The following is a 25,963-nucleotide window of genomic DNA, read 5'->3' as shown; positions in this document are numbered from 1 at the left end:
CGTGTCACCAGTAAACATGAAATAGTTTCTAACTATTCACTACTGAAATGTAGGCCTGTCGGCAAAGTTTAAAAAAAAAAGAAAAGAAAAAAAGCATGCAACTCGGAGTTACCAAAATAACTGCAGATGGGACATCCACATCAAGTCTGTTTGTCTAACTGCCGCAGTTTTGTTGCATGTCACTCAAACACGGTCTCAGTTGTAGATAACTTATGATCTATTCATTGTTTCATATTGTTTCAATAAATCTCATTTCCACTTCTGAATGTGCAGATCTGAAATTGTCTCACTACCGCTAGTTAATCCCAATATGAATTATAAAACTGGAATTGTTTGCCATGCGTTTGTCTTCTCTAAATGGATCGATGGCTCACACGCTGGATGACTGTCCTTCCTGAATTCAGCGGAGACTGACTGTTCTCTGTGTGAGTCTGTTGTCACGGTAAAACCCGTGCGGATTTTCTTTCGCTGTTCGCCGAAACGGGCACTCACTGCCAGGCCACAGGAGCTGGACTGACTTTAAAAAACGTTCTGCCACTTAGGACTTCAATCATCTGAACATAACGCTGTCGGCGACTATTCAACAAAGACCAAATCAGTATAAATCAGTATAAAATTCTAATAAAAAAACTCCACCTGATCCGCCTCTCTTATCAAAGCTCTGGAACTCTGAATTAATACAACAGGTGTCATTAATCTACACATGTGACAATAGTGCCTTTTGAATAGATTTCGTTGTTGCAGACAGTTTTGATTTTTGCAGTATGTGCTTGAATTGATCCTATATAATCCATAATGCCTTCCTTTAAAGACCAGAATTTTTGCAGTTCAAGTGTACATTTTCATGGACCGAAATTCAATGTGCCGATGCAATGGATCTGGCTGTTAAAAATCAATTCTGGTCAGATATACACTGCTCATTTTGGCGTTTTGTGCTATTTATTTGCGCAGTTGAAACGGCTGCACCAAAGCCAGTTTTCTATTTCCACATTTGGGAGGAAAAAGCAGAGACCCTATGTTGATGAAGAGAGGCAGTGGGTGGCCAGGATTCATGATGCTCCAGACCGCTTTGCTGCCGATTCATCACACACACACACACACACACACACACATATGTGCGCGCGACAAGAAAACAAAGACGTCATCCAGGCTGTGACTGTATCCCCTCCCCAACACCGCCCACACCTCCCGCCATTTCCACGGGAGACGCGGCATGGGTGGCGCTGTACCGTGGCCAAGCGCACTCAGTTACCCGGGAGAGAAGCCCGAATTTCATGCAGAAAATTGTTTTGTGACAAAATGAAATTCAAACCAATTCGATACGATACAACAGATCCAAAGGTAATGTTGCTATCCCCTGCAGTTGTCCATGAATGTTTCAGATTACGTCTGTCCATCATTATTTTCTTTTATATCTGTAAAGGTTTTAGTTTTGTTTGTTTGGTTGGTTTGGTTTATAACAGGTTCAACCGAAAATTAATATTCTCCTGCCTTTGATTTCATTCACTTTGCAAATAGACTGGCACGCGCGCGCGCGCGCGCACACACACACACACACCATCTGTACTGGGACACACACACACACACACACACACACACACACACACCATCTGTACTGGGACACACACACACACACACACCATCTGTACTGGGACACACACACACACACACACACACCATCTGTACTGGGACATACAAACAGCAGTGAAAGCGAGATGAGAGGGCTGAAGGGATGGGAGGTGAGAGGCAGTGGGGACGGGGAGGGGAGGGAGAGAGTGGGGTAGTTCTTCCCCTTACCCAGAAAAGCAGAAATCCTGTGGCAGGAAGACCCTAAAATGGATTTCCTTTTTTGTCTGTCATTACAGCCTGACGGTTATCACCATTCTGCGTCACGGTGTGTGTGAGAGAGAGAGGGGGAGAGAGCACGCGCGCGTGTGTGTATGCCTGTGTGTGTGTATGCTTGTGCATATGCGTGTGTGTGTTTATGCATGTGTGGTCCCGTGGGTGCTTGTGCATGTGCGCGCGCGCGCGTGTGTGTGTGTGTGTGCGCGCGCACGTGCAGCGCCTTCACCTCCATCATCCACCTGACCAACAGCAGACCAGGAAATCAATCACACCACACTGAAAGAGGAAAAATGGTGGAGTGGGGGACAGGCGAAAGGGAAGGAGTGAACAAGGGAATGGCAGAGGGAAAGGGGGAAGGGGAGAACGGAATGACAGGGAAAAGGGGGGGAGGGGGAGAACGGAATGACAGAGGGAAGGGGGGGAGGGGGAGAACGGAATGACAGAGGGAAGGGGGGGGAGGGGGAGAACGGAATGACAGAGGGAAAGGGGGGGGGAGAACGGAATGACAGAGGGAAAAGGGGGTGGAGAACGGAATGACAGGGAAAGAGGGGGGGGGGGGGAGAACGGAATGACAGAGGGAAGGGAGGGAGGGGAGAACGGAATGACAGAGGGAAGGGGGGAGGGGAGAACGGAATGACAGAGGGAGGGAGGGGAGAACGGAATGACAGAGGGAAGGGAGGGAGGGGAGAACGGAATGACAGAGGGAAGGGGAGGGGGAGAACGGAATGACAGAGGGAAGGGGGGGGGGAGAACGGAATGACAGAGGGAAGGGAGGGGGGGAGAACGGAATGACAGAGGGAAGGGGGGAGGGGAGAACGGAATGACAGAGGGAAGGGGGGGGGGGAGAACGGAATGACAGAGGGAAGGGAGGGAGGGGGAGAACGGAATGACAGAGGGAAGGGGGGGAGGGGAGAACGGAATGACAGAGGGAAAGGGGGAGGGGAACGGAATGACAGAGAAAAGGGGGGGGGGGGGGAGAACGGAATGACAGAGGGAAGGGAGGGAGGGGAGAACGGAATGACAGAGGGAAGGGGGGGGGGGGAGAACGGAATGACAGAGGGAAGGGGGGAGGGGGAGAACGGAATGACAGAGGGAAAGGGGGGAGGGGGAGAACGGAATGACAGAGGGGAAGGGGAGAACGGAATGACAGAGGGAAAGGGGGGGGGGGGGGAGAACGGAATGACAGAGGGAAAGGGGGAATGACAGAGGGGAAGGGGAGAACGGAATGACAGAGGGAAGGGGGAATGACAGAGGGGAAGGGGAGAACGGAATGACAGAGGGAAGGGAAGAACGGAATGACAGAGGGAAAGGGGGGGGGGAAGAACGGAATGACAGAGGGAAGGGGGGAGGGGGAGAACGGAATGACAGAGGGAAAGGGGGGGGGGAGAACGGAATGACAGAGGGAAAGGGGGGGGGGGAAGAACGGAATGACAGAGGGAAAGGGGGGGGGGAGAACGGAATGACAGAGGAAAGGGGGGGGGGAGAACGGAATGACAGAGGAAAGGGGGGGGGGGAGAACGGAATGACAGAGGGAAAGGGGGGGGGGGAGAGAACGGAATGACAGAGGGAAAGGGGGGGCGGGAGAACGGAATGACAGAGGGAAGGGGGGCGGAGAACGGAATGACAGAGGGAAAGGGGGGGGGGGGAGAACGGAATGACAGAGGGAAAGGGGGGAGGGGGGGAACGGAATGACAGAGGGAAAGGGGGGAGGGGGAGAACGGAATGACAGAGGGAAGGGGGGGAAGGGGAGAACGGAATGACAGAGGGAAAGGGGGGAGGGGGAGAACGGAATGACAGAGGGAAAGGGGGGAGGGGGAGAACGGAATGACAGAGGGAAAGGGGGAAGGGGAGAACGTAAACGGAAAGCTTGCAATAAAGGACCACACACATATATGTGTGCTAATGCAGTGACCATGCGTACACACATACAGGCTTACACTGGGACATACACGCACGCACCTGAGCTAACGTACATACACTGAATTGTTCGCAAGCCCCAACGCGGTTACGCTCAAACATAGACACACAGAAGCGCGCGCACGCTGACAGAAGCAAGTTTGCACATACACACAGACGCACGCATGTGCACGTGCACGCGGAAACACCTGCATCCATCCATCCACGACCCCTGGGCCATCACACCCCAGCCCACTGTAGAGGACTGCAGAAGTGACTGTGGATTTCAACCTCCGGTCGTCAAAACCTCCATCGATATGGTTTGCAAAAACACACTTCTGTAAATGCTGAAAAGGTTTCCCCTCTCTTCTTTGCCCACAAAGGAGGTCCATTATAGCTTCCTTCCTCTAGTTAAGCTCATTTCATTCTGATCAAATTCATCCTATCATTGAACAATGAACGCTTTAGATCATGCGCCCGTGTCTGTCACAGCTAGCATAGTCAAACAGTGTGTATTGGTAGAGCTATGTGTCATTAGCACTGCGTGTCAACTGCGCTACGTGTCAGTGCTACGTTCCAACAGCGCTACGTACCATTATCACTATCTTCATTAGCGCCACGTGCCGACAGCTCTACGTACCATTATCACTATCTTCATTAGCGCCACGTGCCGACAGCTCTACGTACCATTATCACTATCTTCATTAGCGCCACGTGCCGACAGCGCTACGTACCATTATCACTATCTTCATAATCACTATCTTCATTAGCGCCACGTGCCGACAGCGCTACGTATCATTATCACTATCTTCATTAGCGCCACGTGCTGACAGCGCTACGTATCATTATTACTATCTTCATTAATGCCACGTCCCGACAGTGCTACGTACCATTATCACTATCTTCATTAGCGCCACGTGCTGACAGCGCTACGTATCATTATTACTATCTTCATTAATGCCACGTCCCGACAGTGCTACGTACCATTATCACTATCTTCATTAATGCATCGTGCCGACAGCGCTGCGTATCATCGCTACGTCTGTTAGCGCTACGTGTTGATAGCACAAATCACCGACTGATTTCAGCCCGAAAGGCCCATCACACACTGGGCATGAAGCACGAAGTACACGAGCATTGTCTGATGAACAGCCTCACATGCCAACTTTTCATCCAATGCTATCTTTTAAGCCCAGAAACAAGATAATGTCGCCGCGCGACAAAATCTCTGTTTGAAAGGGTCCTATTTTCTCGAACCTTGTAGCGTGACACAACCAACCGGGAAACGGCTCAGTCAAAGGACAGTTGTTCGCTCAACAAAATGTCTGACATCGTCAGGACACCAGTTCTTGTATTCGCCGTCGTTTAACATGAAAACCTTGTTTTGGAAGTAAATGATTACATTTGGATGAAATGATTAGCATTACATCCGAACTCAGACCAGTCTGTGTAGGTTTCTGTGATCACCCAAACAACTTGACAGTTATTAGTCTGAATCTGTCAAGCTTGAATACTGAGACCCACAATGTCAACCAGCATTCCTACACCAATAACATTCAACTTCAGAAAAGTGAAATTCCCGGTAATATGTCGTCTTTCTTGCTAGAAATATGACTGTTTCCTGAATGTTAAGAACTGGATAACGTGTTACAGTTAAATGCTGACAAAACAGAAGTGATGCTCATAGAAACCTAACAAAAACTTTCTTCTGTCATTCTTTATTCAATCAATCGTGGCAGTGCGTCCGTTCAACGTTCCAACTCAGAACCAACACTGTTTACACTACTATTATCAGTCAGTCCTGTCAACCCTGTTCGTGTTAATTATAGTGCATCAGTGCTATTTGGAAATACGTGTCAATCCACACAACATTCAAACCTGTCACTTCTCCCAGTCTTTCTAACCTAGACGACTGTAACTCTCTTGTGTGGTTTGCCTGCTTCACCCATAACTCCTTCCAAGCACACAAAATTCTGCCACTCGACTCGTCCTCAAAAAGAAAAGATCTTAAGACATCACATTTAAATCCATCACATCACATCATTATTCCATTATTGCAGGTCTCCCTATTCGCTCCATGTTTCACATAAAGTACAAGATTAGCACTCTACAACTGCATGAACAAACGTGCCCCTTTCTATCTCTGTGGCTGCCTTCACCTCCCCACTCAATCTCGCTTTCCAAAATCAGCTCCAGATCCACTCTGTTTCCGCATACCTTGATTCAGTCAGCAATCAGCCGTCGTTCTTTCTCTGGCTTGGATCTGTCTTTTGATTCTCCAAGATCCTGTGTTCATCTTCAAGTCTGGACTCTTTCTATGCTTTCCTAAAATTCATATCTACCTTATGTATGTATTCATGATTTTTTTTCCTTTTCCTGTATTTACTTTAATCAAAGACCCTGAGTGTACAGAGTCGTTACTCTAATCCCTATGGATTCATGTAAGCACTTTGTATCTGCACAAGATTTGACGCCGTATAAGTACAGTTACCAAAGCACTTTGTGTTTGTAATGCATCTGATTACTTTTTGGTGACAGCACAAACAGTGGCCAGTACAAGGCCAATGTACATCAGTCGAAGTTGGGGACCAGTCACCAGACAGAAGGTAGTTTGCATAACATCTTTTCAAAAGAAAGAAAACGGGTGGCGATGTAGTCATGTGCAGGACTAGTGGCATTGCTGAAGGCAGGGTGGATGCACTGATTGAGATAGACAGCTCATTGGCCAGGAAAGCTGAAGCCAACTGGACGCCATACTGACACTCGTATCCGGCTGTCAGTCCGTTGAGAAGTCGTCTGCTAACTGGTGGTAGTTTCTGAACAGTAACCGTGTATCTTCGATAAAATTGTGTCAATGCTTGCCCCCACAACATGCCAAATGTTGAGTCTTGATTGATATCTGCCAATGGTTTATTTACCAAGGTATTACAGGAAAACAGTGCAGTGACATGAAGCGCAAACTTGCTGTGGAGGCACACACAGGAATGTTAACTTAACTAACGCCGTGAGCAAGTGAATGCTTGCCGTGAAGCAGTCATCATAGCCAGCTGAGCGCTTGGCTGCACATATCAAGTTATCGCTTCGCGATGTACTGACACGAGTGGCAAAATGGTTGATTGAACACTTCCGCGGCTTCAGTTAGCAAAGGGGCTCAAAGAAGGCAAGCGCTATCCACCTATTTTTTAGAACAGTGAGGTGGATGTCTGTGTCCAGAGTGGTTAAGCGTCAATCAAATGAGGTCACCACATGGAACCCTAGAGAGATGGTCATAGGTTACTGTCTTATTTAATGTGCACATTCCGTCAGACGGCAGTCCAGCCAGCTGTGTGCAGTGACCTCTTGTTGCCTTGGCTAGGGTCTAGGAGCCATCTCAAACACTTTCTGCCATCATGACAACTTTTCCTGTCATCAACTGCCTGGAGAAGTGTCGTCTGACGTTATTATAGTGTGGAGGATGCACTGGACATATTGTTTTGAGGAAACCAGTACAGGTTTAAGCCTTGGTCTGCCCGTCTGATCTGATGCTTCACTGGCGGAACATGATCTGATTCTCCGATCTGGTATGTCATCAGAGTAATGTTTTCTGTTCAACTGATCTGTTGTGTCATCGACACGGTCTGCTCAGCTCATCTGTTCTGTTACATTATTGTACTGTATTACTCTTTTGTCACAACAGATTTCTCTGTGTGAAATTCAGGCTGCTCTCCCGAGGGAGATCGCGTCGCTATAATGAAAGCGCAACCCCCTTTTCTGCCTGCAAGTGTACTTGTTTTCCTATCAAAGTGGATTTTTCTACATGATTTGAACAGGGACAACTCCTTTGTTGCCTTGGGTTCTTTTACGTGGGAATCGAACCAAGTGTGGGAATCTCACCAAGGAGTCGTTTCTCAGAAGCTTTGTGAAATGGCAGTTTATCAGTCACGCCGGGCCTCAATGATGTGTTCTGTTCACCCGACCTGATGCGTCTGTCGCTGAAAGTATTTGTGTGAGTGTGGCTGTCACGAGGTGACGTATTTTGTTCGGTTTTGCGATTTGGGAATCAAAAGTTCGGTGAACACACCGCCATGTTTGTTTAAGTTTTCCAAGTTCGTGAACAGTCAGGGTCATCATAAAAATGGAATTTCCGATGACAGTTATGATAGACACTGAATAAAACACAAACATGATTATAGAGAAATTAATAGAAAAGAAGACTCGGTGAAACAGTAAGGTTTGGACACAAAGTAATTTCTTGTAAAGATTAAAACAAAGATAATAAGAAAACACCTGCATGGATCTTCCTGCATGCACAACCTCCCTCTGGATCCTAACAGTGGACTGTTCCCTGGCAATCCGCTTTAACCGAAGGGTTAGGCTCTGAATACTGGGTATGCTCGTATTGAACGGTGATAAGAATTACAGCAAGATCAGCCCCCGTGAATTAAAACTGGCGAGCTTGCGCACATGTTGACACACTTCCAGTCGAAGCCGTTTATAACGAAATCGGATGTAACGAATGCCGGATATAACGAAGCAAAAGGGTTGGTCCTGACTAAAAATACAACGGATGTAACTAAGTTGGATGTAACGAAATGCCGCTTGCGAAATGATGTTGGTGTCCCCAGCGGGACTTCACACCGGTTTTATGAAGCCGCCGCCTATAGTGAATCATATGTTCGGCCCCATTAAGAGTTCAAGCCGAATATAGCGAAGTGGTTACTTTTGTGTTTGGGAACTATTTTTCGGAAATGGTAGGTTAGTTCGCTTCATGCGATCGCTGACTATTCTAGGAAGATGGAGGAGTGTCCGCATAGGCACATGAAATGTAGAGCTTTCTATGCGTTGCTCGAAATAGAAATCACACGTATGTACATGTGTTTGACTTGCTGCATAACCCTAAGCTTGTTTCATTTTATTGCACAACTTCATATACACGTCAGTAGGTAGATTAAAAGTTAACAGTACTTTTTACTGTATGTTTGTTGTGTGGCAAACTTCACCGGGTCGCGTGGCTTCTGTAATTCGTAAGCAATAAAATCGTATTGTTCTGTAAAGCGAGTGGATGTGAGTTGGAAACAGAGTGGTCGACTCACGTGGGGTCAAAGGTTAAATTACTGTGGAAGGAGGAGAGATGGTAGAGGGATGAGGGTGAAGGGGGTGGAGGGTGTCAGGCATGGGCATTTTCATCATGGCGTCTGCATATCGCAAAGGTCTGTCGCCAAAGTGAGAAATCGAAATTATTCAACAAGTTGAAAGAAAAGTTGAAGGAGAAAAAAATTATCATTTTCTTTTCAAGGCCTTATTCAGACACTGTTTATTTTAGGTTATTGTGATTTCTTGTCAAGTTGTGATAAGTACAAAATGCTCCCTATTACGGCACAGACTCAAATTCAATTACTGAAGTTTCCATTTCCATAGCAGTGAAAACTTCAATGACCTAACAGTGTGAAACAGGAAACAAACGAACAGTGCAGAAATCCCACCCTTTCTCCCTTCCGCTTCAAATCTGATTTTTGCTGACAATCTTTTCTTTTGAAGTTTTCAGAATAATACAGTGAATTTTGTTCGCCAGTTTTACTTATTACTGGTTTCTAAGCCTCCAAATTGAAATATAGGCCTATGTGATCTGTTTTCATCATCTACAGCCGTATTTTGGAAAAAAAAAAAAAAAAAAAATTCAAGTGTACAACAGCCTACAAAACAAGCTTGATTTCTGCCCATGTACGCTGGCGCGCACTTGTGTTTGGGGCGGGGAGGGATGAGGTGTGTGCGTGAGTGTGTGTGTGAGAGAGAGAGGGAGTGTGGGGTGGGGGTGGGGAGGAACACGACATGACGGATATAACGAAGCAACCTCATAGAAATTTGTTATAACCGACGCGTCAGATGAAACGAGAACCGGATATAACGGACAATTTTGAATGTCCCCGGCGATTCGCTATAAGCCTTCAAGGCTCACGTGTGATTCCTGCAGAACAACAATAACAAGAGAGGCAAGGCCTTCAAGACTCACTTGTGATGCACTTAAAAAAATCTAATCGTTAAAATGTGTTCTGTATTTGTTAATATAAAGCTTCGCGTTAAAAAAGAAGTCCTAACCAGATTCGAATTAAGTCCCCCTAGCATTAATTACAGAGTAATTTCCCTTTTTTACTATCTGCACCAAAACGTTTGCAAAATAAATAAAAGTTCCATGCTTAGCAAAAGAAGTTCCTGTTTGAACAAAAAATGATAATAATGACTGTTCTTGTTGTTAGGTCAGAATATCAGATCAAAGTGCCAAGTTTAGAGAATACAAAAAAATATAAATATAACAGTAAATGCAGTTTGCATATAATTAGGCTTCATTTATTATTTTTTGTGCCCATCCCAGAGGTGCAATATTGTTTTAAACAAGATGACTGGAAAGAACTGAATTTTTCCTATTTTTATGCCTAACTTGGTGTCAACTGACAAAGTATTGGCAGAGAAAATGTCAATGTTAAAGTTTACCACGGACACACAGACAGACACACACACACACACACACAGACAGACAACCGAACACCGGGTTAAAACATAGACTCACTTTGTTTACACAAGTGAGTCAACAAAATGGAAAACTCCTGGGTAGTGGGGAGGCTACGTCTGTCGATTCAAATAACATCTTAGCTTACCATCAAAAACGAATTTTTGTCGAACCGAAATTTGCATGCTGGAAACAGAACAATTCTATCTTAAGCAACCTACATCAGCAATTCATTGTTTTGCGATCATAACATAAACGTGTCAGGTGTCAAAGTTTCAAACGTTTCTTGTCTTCATCACGACTGTCCGACTTCGATATACAGTAACAAATTCGTCAAATACATTTCAGGATCAGGCGATTAATATGATCACGAATGTTTAATTAACAAAGGATGCTTGAGAAAATCGCTTAGGAAATAAAATCGCTCCATAAACGACGAAGTTCGCCATGAACATAGAAATGGTACACATGAATACTCATCCACAACAATAACATCCACCTCCCAGATAAATACTCACGCGCACACACGCGCGAACACACACACACACACACTCGCACGCAAACACGCATGCACGCACATACACGTATATACATTTTTACACACACACGCACGCACAGAAATGCAAACACACAACACTCTGTCTCCCTCTCTCTCTCTGTCTCTTTCCCAAATACACACAAACACGCGCTCGCGCGCGCGCGCACACACACACACACACATGCCCTCGCACGTATGGACAGCCAGTTGAATAGAGGAGGAAAACTAGAACAGGAAGTTAATACTTCTGTCAATGGAGGCATGAAAAACTTTAAAGAATGTTTTGCTGGGTTTTTTTTAACCTTTTGATCAGAAAATAAAGAGCCAAAGGGAGCCAATGAAGTAAACAGATGGAAATAAAATAATGGCGGGCTGCCTATCTGCAGCATCAGCGGTCCTTCCGAAGCGGATGTGTCCGTCATTAGCAGGCAGCGCCTCACAGCGGGAACACAGTCAAACAGTCAACACAGCCCCACATTGAGGGAAACAGTCTGTGTTATACACCAATGTATTATTTGAAAATGACTGAGAGAAATCCAAACATTTTCATTCAGGGAAAGGAAATAAGCTCAGCATTGCCTTTTTCAGCCTACCTCTCATAAATGAAAATCAATGACTTGATTCGGGTGATTGATAGAAAAGAAAAAAGGGGGGAAAGTAAATATATACACACCGAAGAGAGAAAGAGAGACAGACAGACACAGACGACACGCAGAGAATTTGTTGTTGCTGTAAATGTATGAATATATTAATTGTATAATTAAAAATGAGAGAGAGTGTGTGGAAACAATGTTTTTCTTATGTATAAATGAATAGATCTTTGAAAACGAGAGAGAAGGAGGAAGGTAACTATTATTTTGTCGTTGTTTATAAATGAATACATTATATGTAGGCAAAATCTGAAAATGACAGAGATAGATAGATAGATAGAGAGAGAGAGAGAGAGAGAGAGAGAGAGAGAGAGAGAGAGAGAGAGAGAGAAGAAATGACACTTTTTATAGATCAGAGAGAATTTTATATCCTTACACAAACACACACACACACACACACACACACACACACACACACACACACAGAGACACACACACGACCCCCCCTCTCCCTCTCTCTCTCTCTCTCTCTCTCTCTATATATATATATATACATATAAAATATATATACAGAGAGAGAGACGTGTGTGCCATTTTCAAATATTGCCAACAAATAATGTATTCATTTATAAACAACAATGACAAAATAATAGTTGCCTTCCTCTCTCGTTTTCGAAGATCTATTCATTTATATATGAGAAAAATAAATTGTTTCCACACACTCTCTCTCTATATATATTATATGTATATATATATAACATATATATATATATATATATAAAGAGAGGAGCGCGCGCTTGTGTGTGTGTGTGTGTGTGTGTGTGTGCGTGTGTGTGTGGGTGTGTGTGTGTGTGTACTTGAGTGATGCAGACAGAGAAAGAAAGAGGGAAGGAGAGAAACGCACACACTAACACACATATACACTAACACACACACTGACACACATGCTCACGTGCACGTGCAGGGCAAGGAAATGGACCAGAAACATTCATGGGAGGCCAACTGAAAACATTTCAAATCCAGATGCTTCTGTCACAACGATGCAGTCTATCAGAGTGGCAACACATTTACAGCAACGGTCTCTTTCTGATCGATTTGTTTTGTTATGCATAAAATAATACGCGATTTGTATATTCGCAATTGTGTATGTGTATTGGGGGTTGGAGGGGGGGGGGGACAGAAAAAGGATCGCGCACATGAATATACAAAATGATGAAGAAGTTAATGATGCCAGACAAGGAAATCCAGAAAGCGTGTGAACATTAAAAGGGGATCAGACGGCATTACAATTGAAATGATCGAATCAAGTCTTCTTAAACTACCCATATCATTCAAAAAATGTTTGAGTTATTTTCGCGCGAGGTATGTATACAGTCTTGAAAAAATGGTTTAAACATTCCATTTTATAGATATGGGAATCCGTGAAGCTCGAATGATTATAGAGGAATCACCTTAATCAATACCTTATGGAAAGTAATGACAGATTAACTGGATATTTATAGCAAGATCAGCTCCTAATCAAAAAACGAACCTGGATTTCGGAAACATTACAGAACAACCGATGAAAATTCTATTTGCAAAAAAGTATCATTAATGAGGTCATAAAAATGAAAAATGGTAAAAAAACAAAAAAAACAACATTATATGATTGTTTCATGACATTTGAAAAAACCCGTTGATGATGCCATGTTCCTAATGTTGAACAAAATCGGTATAATTGGAAAATGTTATGTTCATGAATTCCAAATTCAAACCATTTCACACAAAGGTACACTTCGCCCAACTTAAATCAATATTTGCATACATGGCATTGTAAAATATATTTAAAAAAAATAAGTGCCCCAAAATTTGATGTTTCACCTTGCCGTGTATCCAGGTGTATCCTAGGTTTGTGTAAAACATTGACAAACAAGAGAGTCAAGGCCTTCAAGACTCACTTGTGATAAATTAAGTCCCCTAGCATTAATTCCAGAGTAATTTCCCTTTTTTACTATCTGCACCAAAACGTTTGCAAAATAAATAAAAATTCCATGTTTAGCAAAAGAAGTTCATGTTTGAACAGAAAATGATAATAATGACTCCTCTTGTTGTTGTGTCAGAATAAGAGGTCAAAGTGCAAAGTTTAGAGAATACAAAAAATATAAATATAACAGTAAATGCAGTTTGCATATTATTAGGCTTCTTTTTTTTGTGTGTTTTTTTTTGTGCCCATCCCAGAGGTGCAATATTGTTTTAAACAAGATGACTGGAAAGAACTGAATTTTTCCTATTTTTATGCCTAATTTGGTGTCAACTGACAAAGTATTTGCAGAGAAAATGTCAATGTTAAAGTTTACCACGGACACACAGACACACACACACACACACACACACACACACACACACACACACAGAGACAACCGAACACCGGGTTAAAACACAGACTCACTTTGTTTACACAAGTGAGTCAAAAATAGGACAGGCTCTCTCTCATCAATAGAATATATCAATTATTATATCAACAAGAGAATTAAACTTCTTGGTTAATTTGTGTCAGAAAAATACTTGAAACATGGGCATTGAACACATTTGGATGAACCAATTCACATCAAGCATACACAGTTTGTGATTTCTCGAACTTTAGAAAATGAATACATATAGACAGGCTATTGGAGAGATAAAAGAAAAAACCCCACCAAAACTTAAATTCTACAATAACGTTTGATCATTGTGTCAAATTTCATTTAACTCTATAGGATAAATTTTTTTATACAGGAATGAAATAACGCAGGTGATAGTAATGGTCGGTTGATGGTAGTGCGTAATGTACAACCAAGAATAGGGAGGTTTCTGTTTGAATGCTGTGCCATCATAAAACGTTAATTATTCTTTCATACGTTTGCGTGTGTATGCCTCTTGTCTTAAAAACTTACGGTTTCGGGACAATAAAAACATATTTCATTTCGTTTTATGCACACACACACACACACACACACACACACACACACACACACACACACACACCGAAAGATGGACAGAAATGGGAGAGAAAGGCGAGCCAACACACAAGTTGGGAACAATTTTGAAAAGAAAAAAACACATAAAGTACTATATTTACACTGATAATAACAGAAGCAGAAACAGCAATATCAAGATCAACAAAAGATTTTGGCAAGTAACAAATATTCACGATGTAACATATGTATTTCTTTTCCGTGAACGACAGACTTAACAGCTACAGCTGGTAGGTGTTAAGGGAGTTATATTTCGGTAAGGGGGTGGGGGGGGACTTGCATGGGAAAAACACTCCCAGTGAATGAGTAAGTGAGTGTGTGTGTGTGTGTGTGTGTGTGCGCGCGCGCGCATGTGTGTGTGTGAATTTCCGTTGAAAAAACCCGTAAAACAAACACAATTGTAGACAATAAATGTTTCAATAAAAACAATTAAAAATAAATGGTGGTGGCGTTACGCTGTGGCTTTCCTGAAACAGCAGCCCGGATTTCACTAAAAAAAATTCCGCTGTGACAAGAAGCAACAGAATAGAATAGAATTGAACAGAATACAATTCAATGCAATACAATACAATACAATACAATACAGGAAGTCAGTGCACCAAACTTGGGCTGTCGCCTCAGTGCCTTCAACTTCGGCTGTTTGAGCTGGTTTCTGTTGTTTGCTTTCCCGGCCCACGTGCGTTTTGTGTTTCACAGCAGGGACAGTGGATTGGCTGCTGCCCACCCCACCCCCACCCCCTTCCCGGGTACCTGGGGTGTGGCGTGTATCCAGTAATTGAACAAGGGTGGAAACATGTCTGTCGTTATCACGCAACAAGCAAACAATGAAACAAGTAATTCGAAATTCACGTGCAGAAACAAATACGGGGTCTTGTTGAAATTTGACAAGAAAAAAGTGTGTGTGTGTGTGTGTGTGTGTGTGTGTGTGTTTGGTCTACATATTCAGAAAACAATCAAATTTCAGATTTGAAAAGAACAACAACAAAAATCAGAAATGGAATCAATGCTGCAGCACTGCCAGCTTTGGTTTCGATATTCTTCTGGGGCGAAAGTGGTGATCAAATTTTCACAAGTCATTATTTGCCTGATCTAACAGTTGAAGCTGTCCGCTTTATCTCCCTTTTTCAGGGCGTGAGGACAGGGGAAATCAATCTGCTCCACTGGTGATGACATTCCATGATCCCATCATGGGAACCAGTCAGTGCAAGACCTAGGGGTGGTATCACTCATCCAACAATCATTGCAACGTCTGCCGAATGGTCATGTAGTGCTTGAACATGCGCTGATACTACCCTCTGTGTGTGTGTGGGAGGGCGTATGGGGGGGGGGAGGTTGTGTGAGTGTGTATGTATGTGTGTGTGTGGGTGGGGGGGATTTGTGTGTGTGTGTGTGAGCGCGCTTGCTTGCTTGTGTATGTTTGTGTACATGTGTGATTGAGAGAGAGAGAACGAACGAACGAATCCTTTTTAATGAGGGAAGTGGAATAAACATGTTTCTGCTTTTTTACATCCAGCCCTCAGGGCAAAAAGAAATGAAATCAAAATGTTCACAAGATAACAAAAGAGGGGGGGGGGAATTGGAATGACAATAGAAACGAATGAAATTGTTTTTAATCCATGGTCACTGACACACACACACACACACACACACGCAGCAACCACGCGCACACACAAGACCCATATACAGGATCATCTTGAATTCGACAGTTCATCGATTTTTTTTTTTCTAACGTTCATCGCTTCCGCAATAAATTTAGCTATTCCTTTAATTACAGTTTCATTGTTGCTGGAAAGCAGATTTATAACGTTTTTATCACTTGGGTTGTTTTCGAGTGCGTTTAATGTAAGGCAGTTTTTGCATTTGTCTGCATCGGCTGTACACTGAAATAGAAAATGTGTTTCATTTTCTGGATCATTTCCACAAGATGGACAAATCATATCGGTCGACGAATTTTCAGTGAAGTACCATTGCTTACAATTCTTCAGGCCACTTACTCTCAACTTAAATCGAATAAGGTTCGTCCTGTGCCATTTATCAGTAACAAATAAAAGATATCTTGCTGCTTGGAAAGCATCTTTAAAGGAATTAAACCATCTATATTTGTCGCTAGCCTCTATTTCAGAGTGCCGGGTTTGTATATAACAAGATACCAGCCTGTCTTTAAATTCATTAACAAAACTATGCTCACATGCAACAACTTGGCTAAGGCAAACAATACCAAAGCCGTTTTCGCATAAGGCCTTTTGCACATTCGAAACCCAATTAGAGTGACCTGATTCGTGTTGTACTAGAAGCATTCCATAGGCCTGTCTGCATAATCTTGACATTGGCAATCTAGTCAGTTTTATCCAGTATCTGATATATTTTACTATTGTTCTAATATGTAAAGGATATCTTCCCATTTCTCCATACACAAGTTTATTTGATGTATGTAATGGAACATTCAAGAATCTTTTGATCGCAAAGGTTTGCACTTTTTCTATATGATTGCCATCCTCTTCTATACCCCACACCTCTGCTGCATATGTTAAATCGGTTCGATTTGTGTATCAAAGAGCTTCCAAAAGAAGTGAATATCTGTTGAATTGAATCTTTTCACCGTTTTTAATATATCCATAACCCCTTTCCTTCCTTTCCTGCACACATCCAATAAGGCACTACTAATACTTAGCTTTGTCGTGAAAACCATCCCTAGGTATTTGTAAGAATTTGTCACCTTGAGCTCTTCATTTCCATATAACCACTTTTCCATAGCAGCTAACTGTCCACCTTTTTTTAAAATCATTATGTTTGTCTTTTCTGTATTAACAGTTAGATCTGCCTCTCTTTTTAGCATGTTAAGTTGGTTTTGTAGACCAATGACAGTATCTGACAGCAAAATAACATAATCAACAAACAATAACAGGAAGATTTCTACACCCCCAGACATCATTTGTATTCCGTGTTTCCCACACCTTGATAAATCAATTGCCAATTCATTATTAAAAAATAAAAATAAAAAACAGCATGGGGCTGAGGAGACAACCTTGCTTCACTCCTCTTGGACAACTGAAGTAAGCAGAATATCTGTCTTTATCACGAACACACGCCAGAACAGAATCATAAACACTCCTTAAGGCCTTGTAAAGTTTGCCTTTTACCCCATCATTTCTCATAACTGCCCATAGAGCATTTCTGTTTACAAAATCAAAGGCTTTCTTAAAGTCAATGAAAGCAACATGCAGTTTACAATTTTTATTCAGAAACTTTTGATCTATGGCATAAAGAGTAAAAATATGATCCACAGTGCTGTATCCTGTTCTAAAACCTGCTTGTTGTTCTAGTATCTTACCTTCTCTTTCTGCCCATTTTGAGAGTATTCTGTTCAAGATGTTAGTATAGACCTTGCTAACGACACTAGTTAATGCTATTCCTCGGTAATTATTGGGCTGGTCTGAGTCACCTTTCTTGTAAATTGGCACTATTATCGATTTGGCCCATTCCTCTGGAAAGATACCACTATCGAAAAGTTTATTGAAATAAACAAGAAGAAAGTCTGTGACAGTAGTGTTTGCATTTCTCAACATTTCACCAATTACCTTGTCGGGACCCGAACTTTTCCCAGGCTTCAGCTTACCGATGCTACCTAGAACCTCTTCTCTTGTGATGGCATCAAAGAAGGGAGCGTCAGAAGGGTCTGACATGGCTCCGTCATCATTTTCTGCCTCATGTTCTTCGAACTCTTGCACTGGGTTTAGTTCATTAAATATGCTGAAAAAATGTTTGTGCCACTGTTCAATAGAAATATTGTATATTACAGATTTTCTGTTCACTGACTGAACTGTTTGCCAGAAAAGTTTGGTATCATTGATTGATTGTTTTACTTTTGCTAATCTTGCTTGATCATACTCATCTTTTTCCTCTTTAACATCAGTTTGTATTCTCTTCTTTCAGTGACATACACTAATTTCTTTTCTTCATGTGTCTTCTTAGAACGGTTAAATTTCCGCAGCAACCCCCTCACTTTCCTCTTCTTCTTAGCACATTCTGCATAGAACCAGTCATTCGACCTTTTCTTGTTAGCTGTTGTTTTCAGCATGCAGACTGCTGCACTGCACAGCGCTTTCATGAATGTATCTATTGAAGCATCGATATCTGTGTCTAGTGTTGTGGAAGCATTCTGCATGTTTTGCATGAAATCATGTGAATTAAGTTCACTATGGAAGGTGTACAAGAGCTCCTCGGACCAGACAAACCGGTCCTCGGTACCAGATTCAGTCACCGATGAACCGTCAACATTTTGCTCTCCTTTGTTCCATTGAAATTCTACAGGCAAGTGCCATGAATCAATGCGGTCACTGACTCTCAAATTGCAAAACTCTTTAGAAAACATATCCCTGGACATAATAACGTAATCTATTACACAAGAACCGTGGGGAGATACGTATGTAAAGTCCCCACAAGAAGCATCATCACAACAACCATTCACAATAATGCAATCGAACATGAAACACAGGTTCAAGTCAGGTGGCTGCTTCCGTTTCGTGTTGGTTCCAATGGGTGTCCTGGTGTCCCCGGCGGTCGTCTCGGAGTACCCGGCGGCTGTCATAGAGTCTCCAGCCGTCCTGGAGTTCCCTGCAGCTGTCCTGGCGTACCCGGCTGTCCTGGTGTCCCCACCGGCTGTCCTGGCATCCCCGGCTGTCCTGGCGTCCCCAGCGGTTGTTCTGGCGTTCCCAGCGGTCGTGGCGTCTCCAGCGGCTGTCCTGCAGTTCACAGATGTCGTGGCGTCTCTGCCTGCTGTCTTGGCACCATCGTCAGGATGACTGACTGCGGCAATAGCTGTCACCTCAGCGTAAGTCCTGGAATCCGGTCTTCTTGGCGCAACTGTCAATCTGCCGCCTTTGAAGAAAGCCACTTTGCCCTCCTTCCTGGCTTCTGCTGCAATGTCGGCCTGTTTCCTGGTAAGGTCATTTGCAACAGTGACACCTTTTTCTTTCAGCCTGTCTCGATAGTCACGGTTGGTCATGACTTCCATCTTGTCCCTCCAATGACTGAACTTCACAAAGATGGGCCTTGGTTAACCGTTTCTGCTCTCCCCTAACCTGTGTGCTCTCGCGATGTCATCCGTTGTCCATTTTGTAAGTCCGTCAACACTGTTCAGGGTATCGGTAACTACACTGGCACAGGAGTCATAGTTCTCGTGCTTATCAATTTGGGGTACACCATACATTCGTACATTGTCTCTTCTCGAAAACCCTTCCAGCCTGTCACAGTTCTCCTGAAGTGTGTTTATTTCTGTTTGCATTTTTGCATATTTGCTGTGAGATTTCGGAGACAGTCTTCGTGCTCTATGGCTTCTTCATACAAGCCGCTGATGTCTTCTTTTGCTGCCGCCAGCGACGTAGTCAGCTCCTGTGTATTTTTTTCCAGTTTGTCACACCTTCTGCCGATCTCGTCAAATTTTGATTTGACTTGTCCGATGTCAGTCTTGATTGTGCCTAAATCATTCCGAATTGCAGAAAAGTTGTTATCGAAGGACTGGAATCTTTCATTATTCAGTCGTATCGCTTCAAGAATCTCGATTGCCACATTACCTGAAAAGCTGGAGACACTGTCGTGAGGAGGGGCGCGCTCGGCAGTCCTATTTCCATTAACCACACTATCGTTTTCCGCAGTTGCTGTGTCACTGTTTGCCGCAGTCTTCTCTTGTGAGTGTTCGCTGCCTATGGGTCCAGGGTTAGTTTCAACATCACCGCAGCAAAGCAGGTAAGCTACGATAAACACAACCAGCACACACTGTAGCTTGCTCTTCACTGTCACAATTCTCGTTCGCATTTTCATAGTAAAAATCACACCCCGGGCCATGAAGTGGAGAAATGTGCTGAGAAACAGGCCACAACTGGGCCGAAAATGAAGATTACTAACAGGCGTGGTCACTGATGGTAATAATAATAAATAAAAAAAATTAATGTGTACCAACTTGTTCGTCACACTGTTAGCTATCTAGCTGTAACAACCGCTGCTTGTAATTATCTCCATTTAACTGCTAATGTTGCAAATATTTTTATCTTGGAGCTGAAAAAATTGCGTGCTATCGCCTCAGCGAGAACAACTCACCCCGTGAGAGAGAGAGAGAGAGAGAGAGAGAACACTGAACACTGAACACTTTAATGTCAAGAGAGAGAGAGAGAGAGAGAGAGAGAGAGAGAATGAATGAATGGTTTATTCATTTATAGGCCATTGCCCCTTATGAAAGGGTGTCACAAATTCTTCATAGACATCGCATTGTGCACTGAAAAATGACATTCGTTCAGATATCATACCTTATTTCTAAGTAATATGCCCTCACCTTAGTAATACATAATACACATCATGAAACATATTGTATTCAGTTGACATTTATACACCTAAATGATATATGATATGCGCTAAATAATAACTCTTACATGTGTGGCTAATAACGCTCAGTTACGTTATGCACATCGTCCGTATGTAGTCGTTATTGGATACACTAAGACATAAGAACAGATCGGAGCTTAAACGATTTATGCAGATAAATTGATAGGTTTCTAATAGTTTGTTCATGCGCTGATTCTATAAGTAACGACAGTCTAAACTGACCTGGGAACTTAAAATATTTCAATGGTGTGTTCTGTACTCTTAAATTATACAAGACAGGACAGGACAGAACAAAATGCACCTCATTTTCTTTCTCCATGTGGCAAAGTGGACATAATAAGTCAGCCTCGTTGTGCATTCTATAACGATAACTATGTTCAGCAATATCGGAAATGCCCAGTCTGAATCTTGTCATTGTATACCTTAAATATCTATCTAGATTCATTAGTAAATATGTTTGATATCAGGTATAGTACAAAAAGTTCTGTAAACATTAAATCTTTCACTATTTTTTCTTTTTTTTACATGAAAGTCCCATTCTTGCCACCTACACAGAATTAGCCTTTCCTTGAAAACCCGAAGAAACTCGTCAATCCCTTCCACACCTCGGTTAAGCCACACATAACCAAAACCGAACATGCACAAGTTAGAACGTATGTTAGTAGCCCAGTTTGTTTTACCACGTGCATCAAGATCGAATAACATTTTGTAGGCTTTGTGAGGTAATCTAGACTCATGCATTCTTACTACTTTTAGCCAGTATTTAATGCACTTCATAACTGAATTTATATAAATAGGATACCTGTTTGTTTCTCCATATACAAAGTCATTAGGTGTTCGTGTTTCTTTACCCAAATATCTTTTTAATGCAAATAAATGAACCTTTTCACAATTAAATGCTGCTCTGTCAAGTCCCCATATCTCAGCACCATACTGTACTACTGGTTGAATTTGTGAGTCAAACAATTTCAAATAAGTATTTAAAGAATTACATTTTAACTTTGATAACTTTTGCAATATGCATAACAGAGCATTTTTTGCTCTGCTACAAAGATCATTACAGGCTGCCATAAAACTCAGTCTAGTAGAGAAGTAAATTCCTAAGTATTTATATGCATTAATAACTGGCATAACATTACCATTATATGTCCACCTTTCCCTGGCGGCTAAATACCCCCCTTTCCTAAATACAATGATATTACTTTTATCCATGTTTACTTTCAAGTGTAGAGCTGAAGCTGCATGATATAGACTATTAAGCTGTGTTTGTAAACCAATAATAGTTTCTGATAATAAAGCAACATCATCAGCTAATAATAATATAAACAGTTCAAAATAATTAGGCATAAACATAGCACCATGCCTACCCTCGCTGATCACTTCTAATGCTAATTCATTAATGAATAATGAAAACAGAGCAGGACTGCAGACATCGCCTTGTTTGACACCACGGATACAACTGATATAGTCTGTCAGCTTAGCACCACATCTAATTCTGGTTTTAACATTGGTATACACACTATAAATACAACGAAAAATCTTACCTCTGATACCGTTTTTCAAAAGAATAGGCCACAATAAATTTCTCTCAATGGAGTCAAATGCTTTTTCGGAGAGAGAGAGAGAGAGAGAGAGAGAGAGAGAGAGAGAGAGAGAGAGAGAGAGAGAATAAATGAAGGAAGGAAGGAATAAATCAGTGAATGAATGAATGAATTTTATTTCCGATAGCATTAGAGTAAGCAAACAATTGCTTTCTCCAGCCCTCGAAAGGGAAAAATGTCTAAAGAAAAGGTATGAAGAAGACCCCAAGAAATGAGTAAATGTTAACAAATTCACAGAAAAACGAGAAATTATATCATATGTATAAGAAACAACACGCAATTTATAAAAATGCGGAGCGAGAGAGAGAGAGAGAGAGGGAAAAAGCGACAGAAGAGAGAAGATATAGTATTTATAGAGAGGATGAGATAGAGACAGAGTGAGACATATGGTGAAATACAGTAATATCATATGACATAACATAATATGGTATCCTAAACAGAATTTGCTAATTTTCCATCAGGTATTCATGATACCTTTTCTTGAACACAGTGAAACTTGTATGAACATTAAAACTAGTTAAGATGTTGTTCCAGAGGCAACTGCCAGAGTAAGTGAGACTCGATTTGAATAAATCAATTCTTGGCAGTGGTACCATGATCTTCTTGTTGTTACGTATAGTACTTGTAAGGAATCACTGTTTTAGATACGGAGGAGCAAAACCAGACATTATCTTAAACATGACAAGCGCCTTATTATGAATGAGTTTCAATTTCAATGGCAGAATACCTAAATCTTTGTAATCAGATACAGTTAATGACGAAGATTTCAGATGTATCAGCTTTAAGACTCTTCTATGTAAACTCATGAGTTGTTTTAAAACATTTTCACTGGCAGAATCCCATATTGTTGAGGCATAATTTACATGTGGTTCGATATAAGCATGGACAAATAATTTACGGTAATGCTTGTTTAAGAAATGCTTGATTCTAGAAAGTTGATGAATCTTTTTGGATAAAGTTTTACAAGTCATCATAACATGTTGAATCCATGACAGGTTATATAGGCATCCTTAAGTCTCGGAAGACTATGGAGTTGCGCTCTGGGTGTTTATTCTGGTACAGCGTCGGGTGTGGCTGGCCAGTCCGACGCGGGAATGACAGTTCCTGTGGCAGAGGGCACAGATGAAGTCTGACGCTGGTCTGTCTGCCTGGGCTGCAGTCTTCCTTCTCATTCTCTTTTCCTCGTGCTGCTGAGCGAGTGTCTCTTCGAACTTGGAATGACGGTTCTGCACAGTCTGTCTCCAGGCTGACCGTTCGAGGGCTGTTGCTTCCCAGTTCTGATCGATGTTCAAGGCTTTTAGGTCCCTCTTGCACGTCTTTGAATCGCAGCTGTGGTCTGCCTGTGGGATGTTTTCCCTGCACAAGAGGAGGTCTTTAGGGATCCGTCCGTCGTCCATCCGCACGACATGGCCGAGCCAGCGCATACGTCTCTGTTTCAGCAGCGTGTACATGCTGGTGCATCCAGATCTTTCCAGGACAGTGTTGTTTGGGACCTTGTCCTGCCAGGTGATGTTCAGAATGCGTCGGAGGCTACGCATGTGAAAAGCATTGAGATTTCGCTCTTGTCGGGCACGCAAAGTCCAGGACTCGCTGCCATACAGGATGGTGCTCAAGACGCAGGCTCTGTAGATCTGGATCTTTGTGTGCTCAGTCAGCTTGCTGTTGTTCCATGCTTTCTTTGTCAGTCTGGTCATGGTGGTATCTGCCTTGCCGATGCGCCTGTTGAGTCTGCGTCAAGTGAGATGGTGTCTGAGATAGTTGAGCCCAGATAAACGAAGTCGTGGAAGACATCCATTATGGTCATTGATGCTGATGGCTGGGGGAGAGTCAACATCTTGTCCCATGACCTGTGTTTTCTTCAAGCTAATGGTAAGCCCGAAGTCTTGGCAGGCATCGCTGAAGCGAGTCACGAGTTGCTGTAGGTCCTCTGCAGAGTGGGCGGTTACTGCTGCGTCGTCTGCAAAGAGGAAGTCACGCAGGCACCTCAGCTGGACTTTAGATGTTCAGAATGCGTCGGAGGCTACGCATGTGAAAAGCATTGAGCTTTCGCTCTTATCGGGCACGCAAAGTCCAGGACTCGCTGCCATACAGGATGGTGCTCAAGACGCAGGCTCTGTAGATCTGGATCTTTGTGTGCTCAGTCAGCTTGCTGTTGTTCCATGCTTTCTTTGTCAGTCTGGTCATGAACATGACAGGCTCGATGTCAACTCCTAGCAGCCATGTGCAGAAGCACTCCCATAAGTTGATATGTTAAGACATGACCGTACACCATACAAAGGGAAAAAATTCAACCAATAACACAGCTCTTCCGTATCTAAAACAGGTTACTGTCAATAATAAGACCAAGTACTTTGTGATGACTGACTTCCTCAATCATTACGCCATTGATATACAATGGAGAACGAGTGGGCAGAAGGTTTTGGCGCTTTTGTCTTGTGGTAATGACAGTGTATTTCGTCTTTTTCGGGTGTAAGCACATATGATTAAGTTCAGACCATGTTACTATACCATTAATACTTTGTTGCAAGGATGATGATACTCTTTCTATTCTATGATGCTTAGAGTGTATCGTTGTGTCATCTGCAAATAACTCACAAGGTGGTTCAATTAGGTCCTAGAACAGAACCTTGGGGAACACCGTAACTTGTGGGTAAAGCTGAGATGTGACTATCAACTGAAACCATTTGCTTTCTGTCAGACAAAAACGAAGACATTGGCTTTAAAGTATTGTGAGATAACCCATATGCTTTTAGTTTTCTGATAAGAAGAGTGTGATCAATAACATTAAATGCCTTTGCAAAATCTACAAAAAGAACACCTGTTATTTCGTTGTTAATATTACTAAGCCACTGATCAACGAGGTTGAATAGTGCTGTATGACAGGAGTGGTTAGGCCTAAATCCTGATTGATTTGGGTGAAACAGACTAAATTCACTGAAATGGTTGAGTATGTTTCTTCAAATGATTCTCTAACGGTTTAGATAGTATAGATAATATAGAAACTGGCCTATAAATTACAGGGATCCGAGCGGTTACCATTCTTAAATATGGGTACAACTTTCGCAGCTTTAAATGCTTTTGGGACCTTATTTTTTGATATACATAAATTGTAAACGTAAGTTAGTGTTTCAGCGATAACAGGAGCAGCCATTTAAAACAATTTTTCCGTCTTGGTCATCAAGGCCTCTTGTACCCGTCTGTTTTAAGTGAACAAGAGCATTATATACTTCATGTACACACATAGGGGGAATGTTCAAAGTGGATGTGATATTTTTGGACAAACAGAAATCTTCTAGAACATCTAACTGATTGACGTTGGTTTTGTTGGATTTTATCGTAGAACTGGATATATTACAAAAACGACTATTTAGGTTTTCCACAGAGATATCTTTGGGTATTGGGTGTTGTGAAGTTGTTATTGGTTAGCTGATTGATAGCTCTCCATATCGATCTACTGTCAGCTTTAGCGGAAATCATTTCATGAAAATGCTTAATTTTTGCTGAACGTTTCAAACTATTAACCTTATTTCTTTGAGTTTTTAATTCCTCTTGATTCCCATTATCTAAAACGTCTCTCTGATTTCGTTTGCTATGTTTGAGTCATCCATGGTTTCTGTGGGTAATTTTTGACACGTTTT

This window comes from Babylonia areolata, chromosome 27, assembly GCF_041734735.1.
Source record: "Babylonia areolata isolate BAREFJ2019XMU chromosome 27, ASM4173473v1, whole genome shotgun sequence".
Lineage (NCBI taxonomy): Eukaryota > Metazoa > Mollusca > Gastropoda > Neogastropoda > Buccinidae > Babylonia > Babylonia areolata.
Note: the sequence above shows the minus strand (reverse complement) of the source record.